Source organism: Neolamprologus multifasciatus, chromosome 17 (genome assembly GCF_963576455.1).
Source record: "Neolamprologus multifasciatus chromosome 17, fNeoMul1.2, whole genome shotgun sequence".
Lineage (NCBI taxonomy): Eukaryota > Metazoa > Chordata > Actinopteri > Cichliformes > Cichlidae > Neolamprologus > Neolamprologus multifasciatus.
Window position 1 is genome coordinate 10,621,293 of NC_140455.1, and position 11,624 is coordinate 10,632,916.

The window sequence follows — 11,624 nt, forward strand, 5'->3', positions numbered from 1 at the left end:
CCGTTGGCCTCTGGAAATCCCCCTTGGCACAGCTCTCATTCCAATGCAGTTTTGTGGTCCTTGCTGTGGCTCCAAAGTCTGATCTCATGATGGGCCCCAACCAGCTTGACCTTTGACCTCTACCACTGCCTGGGCTGTCAGCTATGCCTGGAATGGTTCTCGCTTCTCACTGGACCTCTGAAGATTTCTCAGGAGATGACTGCTGCACCTGTATTTCCTTGCTAGGAGGAAAAACTTCTATTTGGAGAGCATGTCAACAATCATCAAACCACATTCTTTAGTTCAGTGAATTTCACTTATAGGCCATCAAAGCCTCATTTGAACATGGTTGCACCACTTGCATAGGCTTAATACCCGTTGAATGAACTGTTAATCACACAAATCACTGCAAAAATCATATAAAACATAGTTTAATGTTAATTCATTGTTTCATATTAATCCTGGACCCCTCCTCTTGACGCATGGACACTCCCATGAGTCAACTCATCAAAACCAGATTCCTGTCTTAAAAAAAAAGGTTAGCCAAATCATGTCCCAGGCAACATCAGGGCATCTCCTCCTCTGGAGCAGCACCACCCCGGACCTATAATCCTGCAATAAAAGATGTTAGTGTGTTTTGCATATTAAGTTTGCTTAAAAACTGGCTCCGCCAGGAGCCTGCATACACACCATCATGGCCTGAAAAACAAGATCTGGAAGTGAAATCAAACTTCACACTTATAAACAATTATATCATAAGAGTAATAAAGCATTCAACATCAGCAAGACAAGTATCATGTGCAGGTTTTTTCAAATCAGTAAACTACAATTATTTCCATAATTTGCCTCAGACATGGATCATCCCATGTACTCAGTCAACATTAATGTAATCGGTGACTTCTCTTAAGCAAAGTCACTCCACTCATCAATCACTATGAGCTCAATGGTGGTCAGCTAATGAGCCCCATATTAAATTATTCCATAAACACTGCATCTCTTAGTTGTTTTTCCCAGGTTTGCTAACCCAAATTTTGATTTCCCACTTCAAACACCAGCATTCTCACTTACTCTCACTGTTGTCCTCTCCCACTTCAACAGTCCAATACCAGGCAGTTCTCTTTCAGCTTTGTCCTGTGTTTCACTGTCTCGTCTTGCCATTTTCTCCAAAAGTAGCAAATGTCAAACACCAACAGTCTCCTCAGTTCTCCTCAAATGTTCTTTTCACATGCCCAGTGAATTTGCAGCTTGTTGGGAACACAGTGCCATTCATCCAATCAGGCAGGATGATGAGTTTGCTCTTCTTCTCTGATGTTGTTTGTCCACACTGCTGCTGCTTGCTGGGACTCTTTGCCCAGGACTTTGCTGCTGTCTCTTTATCTGCCATGTTATTGCTCTTTGGAGCTGCATTCCTTGTCTTCAGGGAGGAGTGAGAGCTCGCTTTTGAGTTTGAGAGACACATGGTGCTGTAAATAAGTTAGCCAGAAACTTGGTCTGAATGTTTCTAATGATGTTAAACTATAACTTTCTTCCGACCGCTGCATGTGGAAAATTGATTCAGGTCTGCTTGTCACCTGAAAGTGACAAACTAAGACATGTTCATTATTATTATCACTGCTTAATCAACACACATATCTCTCTCTCTGTTTTTGTGAACTGTCCTTTCTTAAAAGCAGAAAATGAGATTGTAGTAGTTCTTGGCTGATAAACACAAAACCTTTTTCCTATGATTATTTTTCATCTACAATGTAAATTTTGTCTCTTTTTCACTCTTTTTTTTTTTTTTTTACAATAGCTGGTGACCTGCAGAATCACCGCTCTCACAATCAGAGGCAATTACTTTTACACAGCGCACAAAACACTGTGACGTCAGACACATTCACACTCACTTTTTTCATCTGCGTAAATAAATCATTTGGCCAATGGCATGTGCCATGGTGATCCATAAATATGATCACAAGTTTATTTAACTATTTTTCAACCCACCAAAACAAATAAACAAAAACATGATGCTGATGCTATGAACACTCCTCAGCTCAGAAGAGACCACAACACAACCTCACAGTGGTTTCATATTCAATTCAGCTTCTCCATCATGTAGTTTTCAGCTGCTTCATACAGGGTTCAGCATATTAGTTGTTTTCATAGGTGTGCTCTATATCTCAACAATGGCTCATATTAGGATGACAGTTTTTCAAACAGGTCAAGTGCCTCTATACACGTAATTAGTTAAAATATTTACCTATTTTACTTCATATGTCATTGTACTGAATTTGAGCAACCCTAAGCTTAATGCAGATTGCTTTCAACAATTATCCACCTCACATCATAACTGACTGAGGTGCCTCTTCATATTAATATTATTTCATCATTAATACCAGTTTACAGGTTGTTATCCTTGCTATTATTAGTATGAATACATTAAAGATAAGTTGTAATTTAGCCTTTTGTTTATTTTACTTTATTCCTCTTGTATTTATATCTATTCAGTCGGGTCTGTTTCCAACCCTTTTTAAACTACTACTACTTTGATCTCTAATTTTCACTTGGTGAGGGATTATTACGTTCTTCCTAGTCTGAACTGCTCTCTTCACCTGAGCTGCTATCCTATTCTGAGTTACTGTCTTCTTTGTTTCTTACAGTCACGTACAAAATGTCCCTCTTTTCCACACCTCCAGCATGTAGTGCTAAAGCCACTGTTTGGTGTGTGTGTAGCTCTGCCTCTACCTCTTGCTCTTCCACTATGCATTCCTCTCCCTTTCTTTTGCATTTGTCCTGCTCCGGCTTGTTGTTTTTCTAAACATTTCTCATCAGGTGTTAATTTCGCTTGTTTATTCTCCATTTTCAAAGATTTTGCTGGGCCGTCGCTGGCACGCTTGACTTCAGAGTGGTTTACTGATACGGCCTTCGACTTCACCCTAACGGTGAAGCGGTATCAGTTTTATGAGATGAAACTCAACCGTTCTCCTTTGTCACCAGTACGTGAGCCTCAGCAAAGAAAACAAAAATGGAAGTAGTTCAGCAGCTTATTGTGCTGTAAAATCAATTATTACTTCCAGACACACACACATATAGACATTTGCGCGCTAATTTATCACGAAGTATTTCACGGCTACCTCTAAACCCAGTCTAAACACAGTTCCTTTTGGCGAACTTAAACCTAATTTGTCACGAAGTATTTTCAGCTACCTCTAAAACTAGTCTAAACACAGTTCCTTTTGGCGAACTCAACCTATTTTATCACGTGACTTTTAAACCTTTGCGGCCGTTTTATATACCAAAATAGTGTTTCTCACCCTCTGACGTCTCACTGGTGGTTCGGATCATCAGACTGAATCCCAGCGCTGTGGACCAGGCCACTGGCCCAGACCCGAATTCACGTCCTGGGGCTCTCTCCTCGTCTAAGAGGGCTGTGGACAGGCTTCATTGCTGGCTCCACACGGCGTCAGGAATCAGTGCTGGATCTTGGAACAGAGTCACAGATAACAGTTCTGATGTTTTCTGATCCGGCTCGAAGGACCAAATAATGTTAAGAGATATATTCTAAAACACTTCTTCAGCAGAGAATTAGAGAGGAGAAACACACAGATTTTCTTGCTAGCAAGGGCAGCCTAGAGTGAGACTCAGAGACCCGCCCTGAGGACTTGCCCTGGTCCTTTATTTATACCCTTCAGTGGGTGCTTGTGTGGTGTGTGTGTGGTGTGTGTGTGTGAGGGGGGGTCAGAGTGTGACCCCATAAAGACTTCCCTAAAACTGCTGGTCTGGAAAGTCCAGCAGTTCATCAAACCAAAACCACTTAGACTGGAAACAGATATAACTACGTTATAAATACGTTAAAATTGTCTTTTCTAAGTACTTTTACTCCAGTAATTTGATAGTGGGAAGAAAGAAAGTTCAAGCTCCGTAAATGTCAATTTTAATTATACACAAAACAGCATGCACAATGCATATTACATATTTAAAGACAAATTCAACACTTAGCTTTGTTTTTAGTTCACAGTATGAGGGCTGACAGGTGGACTAAATTGCATTGACCACGTGCTGGTTGTCCTTGTAAATCTGCGGTGTCAGTCCCTGTATGTGAAATAAAGTGCATGTACAAAACTATTATATGATAAACAAATGTGGCTGTTATGATTACAGTTTGCTGAGTTGAGTTTATAGCCCCAAACTTTTGGTTTGGTCCCAACTCTGTGATTATGTATACACACATGGTAGATGTTTTGCTTTAATAAATACATACATACATAATATCTCTGACAAACTCACTGAATGTTATGCTTCTAGTAATAAATATAGTGGTGGAGACCAAAAACCTAAAAAAAAAAGAAAAGAAAAGAGTGGGTTTAAATCTCCTAAATTGAATTGAAAACAATCTTAATTTCACAGTGACTACTGGTTGTAAGAAGTTTACCATTATAAACTTAGCTTGCTATTTTACTAACAGGCCTCCAGAATTAATCACAGAAATTGACATGGAAATAATAAACTATTGTTATTTTTTATTAATGAACACTTCATCCACATTCCAGTGTTAGAGAAAGATAACAACACAAGCTACAATCAAGCATTTGTGATAAGTAGCGAAAAACTCATGTGAATGAGTTTTTCACATGGCTGTGTCCCACTCTTTTTTATAGAATTGTTTTAATTGTTTTTTTGGTTTTTTTTGTTTTAAAGAAAGGCTCTTTTAGTTTTCTGCCAGATGTAATGGGATGCAAACTTTTTGTTTTTGTAATTTTGGTTTGTCAGTCCACAAAACATTTTCTTTAAAAAATCTTGGGAATCATCCGAGATGTTTTCTATCAAATGTGAGATGAGCCTTTCTATTCTTTTTCACCATCTGTGTTTGTTGCCTTGGAACCATAGAAACCATTTTTACACAGTCTCTTTCTTATTGTTGAATCATGTTAACCAAGGCAAGTGAGGCCAGGCTCGCAGTTTTCGGTTCTTTTTGACCTCTTAATCTTTGATGCACTCGTTGAGTATCTTTTGTTCCAAGTTTTTTCCAAGTTTTCTCCATTTATGGCTAATGGTTCCTAACGCATTACTCAATCCATATCAATATATATATATATATACTGCCTATTATTTTTATTTTTTACCATTGAGCTCCATAGATATCTTTCTATATCTATTTCTATAAGTAAATAAACTTTGCTTAATCATTACTACATTTGTGCTCAGAGTGTGTCACAGTGTTTGTCTTCCACCATGTGAGGAATGTTGCATCAGTGTCTCAGTTTTCTGTTTGTTACCTTTTCATCATTCGGTGGTTGTTATTGCAAAGCCATAAATGAACATCCTCAAAACTTGGGTGGCTGAGATAAAAAAAAAAAAAAACAATCCAGGAACTTTGCCAAAAGATTCTCGTAATCAGTTTCTACTCTATTGCACCATCTGTTAAAGTCAACAATAATTAGCTCTACAATTACCGGTGAATATATAAAGCTCTTTTCATTCCACGTTGCCATGATTACTTTACTATATTTTCACTTTTTAATGTTACCAGTGCACATCTGTAGAGGATGACAAGGGAGAATACAGGAGACTCCAGAGATTTTCTTTCTGAAGATGAGAATGCATCATTTAAACAGAATCTCATTTAGGCTTCAAACTCTGAGGTTTGTAGAAAGAAGCTGTTTTATGCCAGCCTGCAGATAAGCCCAGTTAGGTAACCTGAATGACTGCAACAGATGTCCATATACTGCACACTATAATACAAAGTGCTCAAAATGAAACAAAACAAAGCAAAACAAAAGAGACATATAGGTTTAAATTCAAAAAGTTAAAAAATATGCACATACGTGTACACATGGTTACACTGTAAGACGTATAGTTCAGAAATGCAAATATCAGAAAACAAAGCTGGACAGGTGAACAGTTGTTTTCCTCATTTATATTTATTCATTTCTTAAAGAATAATCACAGCTCGCTACAAATTTCCACTGTGTTGTATTTCAGCTACTAGTTCTATTAGATATTAAATTATACATAACACTGCAATCACTAAAGCAATTACTGAGATCTGGCAATGGGGCAACAACAAATTAGGTCCAACTGCGAAACAAACACTATCAGGCATGTCACCATCGGCCTCTTGGTTTTGCACACATGGTTTTTCTTGTTCAATAAAACATTATTGCAGCATCTCTTTTGGGGCAATGCCATTATATTTTGCCATTTTACCCTTTACTTTTCTGATGAAACGATAATAAAGCCTTCAAAAAGGTAAATGGACCTTTAATAATGAACAACAAATTGAAAACGCTGACGCGTTATTGTAGGACAATAAGAAACAGTCAGAAGAAACCAGTTACACGGTCCAATTTTGTGGTAACTAACAGTGAGACCAGTAAGACCACGTAATTTATGTGCATGATTTAATGCTATAGTTCCAGCATGCCTTCCACCTGTGCACCACTGGGTTCACCAAGACTTGGTTAGATTTGAAATCTACTACTTTTGTCCAGTAATTGCCTGTTAGGAAGAAGATCTTTTTAAAATGTATTTTCACTTTATACACTCCCACTCACTTTCCTGTTTCCTGTCTACAGTGGTATGGTGGTTATATTCATGCAAATGAGCAGCAAAAATGTATTTCACATTATATTTGAACAAGGTTTCTTTACCCGAGAAGAACACAATGAAATGAAAGTTAACTCAACTTATTTTCTACTTTAGTAGTGCCATTTTTCTTGAAACAAATGTCATCTATTAACTATATTGCAAATATTTACCACTGTGCTTGCTGCAAATTACCGGTGTGAAGAATGATGGAAGACATCAGCGTTATCAACCTTCAAAATGACCTCCACAAACAATTCTCCACTTGCTTCCTCAGAATATACAAAGTAAAGTTTTCCATACTGTGAAAGTGCTCCTAGGATCAAACATTCTGTAAAATTGAATAACTTTTTCTCTATAAACGTTCAATCAGATTTCATAAATCAACAACCTTTGTACTTATCATTCATCATTAATAAAGCCTAATCACAGTTAAATGGGGAAGATAATTTTGAATGACACATTTCACAGATATTCTATTTCTATTAATAATGTTGTATAAGCAATTATTTTAACTTTATTGGCTTTTCCCACATATGGCTTTATTTAACTGTTTAAATTCTCATCCCAGCTATAAAAATACATTTAGATAACTTTAATCCTCAATTTGTAATTTGATTGAATAATGATAAACATTTATTGGAACATGGCATATGACGGAAACATCAGTCAAACTCAGGAAATATCATGACTTGGACTAATTTAGTTTCGACTTCCAGATCTGTTGATACCTTTGCAGAAAATGATTTAATTTGATGAAACTCAGGTGACCTTCTTTCAATATCCTCTTGTTGTGCTGTAGCCCATACTGTAAATTCTCCATGCTGAGTCTGTCAGTGAACACGGCCTATTTGAGAGTCTGTTGGTGTGCTGTGTGGTGGTGCTAGGTCTTGGCAAATGCATGGGATGGTGAAGGGCTCTCACAGAGGTGATTAATCAAAGCTGACATTTGGATGGAAATGAGCTAAGTTGGAGGGCTCATCTCAGTAATAACAGAGTGCTGCAGAGCCATTGTCCAATATATGGAATTTAACTTGCATGAAGTATTGCAGTGAAGCCATAACTGCTTTATGTCAGCCATAATATAAAAGAAATATTAGTCCAAATAGCTCATTGGCTGTATTAAATATACACTCAAATCAATTAAAGTCCAAGTTTTATTCAGAAACTCAAAGTCTTAATTATCATAAGATATTTCAACAGAATAAAAAGATGGACACTCCCTCTACCAAGTCATTATTAGCAGCATTTTCAGAAAGTCTAATTAATCAGAATAACAACAAAAAAGGTTTTTCAGTATAAAGCAAAGTGACATGAACTTAATAGATGCAAAGTTTATTCTTGAGGGTCCACTTGCTGATTTACTGATTTTTGTTTTTCGTTCAATTCTCAAAGCAGCAATCTGTAGATAAATAACAGATGGGTATACATTCAAGGATTAGATATTTAATTCACATTATAATAACTGGACCATTTCCAGAACAACTGAGCAAAACTCCATCTGCTGATGGAAATTGTTAAGATACATTATTTGGACGGTCACTAATGAATCTAAATGTTTAGAGTGGAGTAAATGTATGTTTAAAAAAAAGTTGATGCACAGACCAATCAAAGCTCATCAAAACCAGAGCTTTATTTCCCTAATTCATTTTTTAAAAAACAAACACAAACTATTAGGATCTAAAGTATGTCCAAATAGCTCTTCTGAAACTGAGTTTATGATGCCATGCTTGACAGGCAGTGCTTATATTTTTGTGAAGCACTGAATTTGTTCCACAGGACCAGGCTGAAGTTATTAAAAGTTTCAAAACCACTTTTCACCTTACATAATCCCCACTTGTTGTAGTTGTAGGGACTTTTTGTAGATTTACAGAGTAGGTCTCTGAATCACTATAGGGCATGTACATTATGGATTCATTCTGCATATAAAGCAGAGTACGACTGAAGCCCACCCCAGCCAAAACGTTAAGTACATGGACAAATTAAATGCTTAGAAATGATATACTGCTGGGATGGGCAGTATGTATGAGCCTGTGGTCCTTCAAAATGCTGAATGTCTCTATGAATAGATCAGTAGTTGTGACTTTCTTAAAAACAACATGTTTGTATTATAGACTTGCATGGCGTGGCAAGGTAAGACATAAAATAATGATTAGCATATTGGTAGGAAATGCCAAATATCCTATCAATTAAACTTATTTTCAAGGAAGTTTTTGCATTCAGATTTGTGCATGTTAGACAGATGACCGATGGTGTTATCGACCATGACACCACCCATATATCTGTGTACAGAATTTTAAAGTTTTCCACCCAGGGTTAGTTTAATTGGTAATAGCAGTTGTATAGCAGTCACACAGTTTATATGTTAAGGACTTTAACTGTGAAAGGAAGAAACCGGAAGAAGCAATTTTTACACAGAAATGGAGCAAAATGAGTTTTGGGCAGTGACTGTTCTAAGTTTTTTTTTTTTTTGCAAACTGTCACTCACTTATAGCATGGATAATTTGAGCCCAAGCACATTAAACACTCAAACGATCCTCCTTGGAATGCAGCTCAAGACAATAATTATGATTGGCATTGGTATTAGAAAACGAAACTAAAACTAAACCAAAAAAACAAAAATCAAAAACAAAATAAACAAACAAGCAAAAAATCCTACATTAAATGTTGGTATCAAAGTTTGATATATGACTATGTGAAAATCCAACATTATGCCACGATGATTTGCACACCTTCCCTTTGCCCTGTTGGATTTTTTCTCTGTACATTGAATTTAAAATAAATGAAACACTGCACAGTCCAATATGAGTGGAGGAATAGGGGACGGGTATACTCACTCTTTGCTGTTTTATGTCCAGGACCTATACTAACTTTAAAACATGGTGCCGTTAAACACAACTCTCAGAGGTGCAATTACACAATTCAAATAAAATTGCAATACCACTGAATCTGTAGGCCCCCGATGGAGCTGCTGACTCCACTGAGATCAGTTTGCATTTAAGGAATACATAAAGAGTTTTATGTCAATACCATGTATTGTTGATTTAATCCCTGAGTCACTATGGCCTTCATCTGACTGCTGCGTGTTGGGAACAGCTTTGTGTTGCTGAATTAAAAGGATTTCCTTAGTGTTAAAGCAGCATGAAATTGGTTCTGTTTGCAGGCAGTTCATGTGACACATATTTCTTTTAAAGTGGAACACTAATCAGAAAACTCTATGTTCACCCTCTATGGAGATACAAGACAAATTGGAACTCACTGTTTTGGCTCAATCATAAAAAAAATAAATAAGCAGTGACCTCATGAGATGGCCTTTAATTTTGCAAGTCCTTAAGGAACCGACTATAGCACCAATGTGTGCTTATAATATTTTTTTTTCCAATACGAGAATTTAATTGCTTCATACTGGATAAATAAAACGAAGCACAAATTAGATATGTTTCCTTTTACACACGATCCTTTATTTTATAGAGGTTGCATTGCTTACTGCATATTCTTTGCTGGACATAAATAGAGTATTTAAAAAAGAGATTTTCTTACTAATTTAAAATAAATAGGTTACCACATATGGCCTTTTTTAAAAAGAAAATGCATAAGTGTTAACTGGATGTAACTGAGGCATCACAGAAACTTCACTACTGCATTATCAACAATTCCATGGGAATCGTTCAGTACTTCTTTTACTGCATGACGATGTAAGAAAATGTAAGAAAACCAAGAAATCTTGGTTAATGTAGGACAAATGTTAATTTTTATTTTTTTATTTTTTTATTCTGCAACAATTAAAATGTAAAACAAGTTCAAAAACTGTTCTGTGGTGCACTCAAAAGTTATCAAATTTCATGAACAAAGTTTCAAATGTCATGCAGTTTTTCGGGGTACTTCAACATGGATGTAAAGTAGTACTGATCTAATGCAACCAAACTAAAACTGTTGTACTTGGCATAATAAAAGATCTGGATTATCCTCTCTACACAGTGTCATTGCTACTGGCATAAGACAAGTGCTAATTTAGCAAAGGCAGGGACAAGAAAATGTAAAAATCCCACCACCCACTCCTGGTAAATTGCACTGTTTATGAATTACTAGCCATGAGAGTAAATCACCTTAGTCTTATTGCATAATTAAAAGTAATTTTACCCTCTGTTTTTGTTACTTTTGCTGCTAAACTGTTATAAAATGCAACCAAAAATGAAATTCAGAGGGATGCATGACCATTACCTGGAAAGAACTTTCAGAACTTGAGTTTAACTGTAGTTGAGTTCACCATGTGACAAACAGGGGGAAATGGGGTGACCTGTTTATTGTTTTTGACATAGCTAGTTTTTTTTTGCATGGGAAATGTTCCATATGTACCAAAAAAGAGAAAAATATCCAAAGTTCATGCTCTGTTCACAAAGTTTTCAATTCTACTTACATTTGCTAGAATGTTTTTCCAAGTAACTTCTTCCAACACAGTGCAGTTTTGAAGAAATATAAATATGCACAATACGTTCTGGTGGGATTTCTTCATTGCAAACAAACCTATTTTTGCTTTTGAAATATGACTAATTTTGCTGGGGTAGATTATTTTCATCACACTGCAGCTCTATGCTGAGACAAACATGTAGCTGTTTCTTGATTGATGGAATATGGCGTCCGCACGGTCATATTACTGTTGTGACAGCTGGCTCTGTTTGAGTAATTGCTTGTTCGTGTATCTTCTTTTATGAATAATTGGAGGATTTCTTTGTCAACAGGGTTCACTTTGTGCCCATTTTGACTGTTACAGTTTGTTTGAGGAGGCTGGATGTGTAGGGCCATGTATCTTTCCAGAAAAAAAAAAAAGAAAACACAAGTAGTTGTGTGGGTTTGTGCACATGTGCAGACTGCATGTGTGGGTGGATGTACTGTCAAATCAGAATATATTAAACCAACAGATTGTTGTGAGCAGTAAGACCATCATTTAATGAAGCTATCTGCTTGCTGGCTGTTCTTTGGTGGTACGCTAATGGTATAATTCCAAAAATAATGTGAAAATGAATCTGGGAAGACATCTGGTTTCTGTGTGTAAATTGTTTTTCTTAATTCATGCTATACAT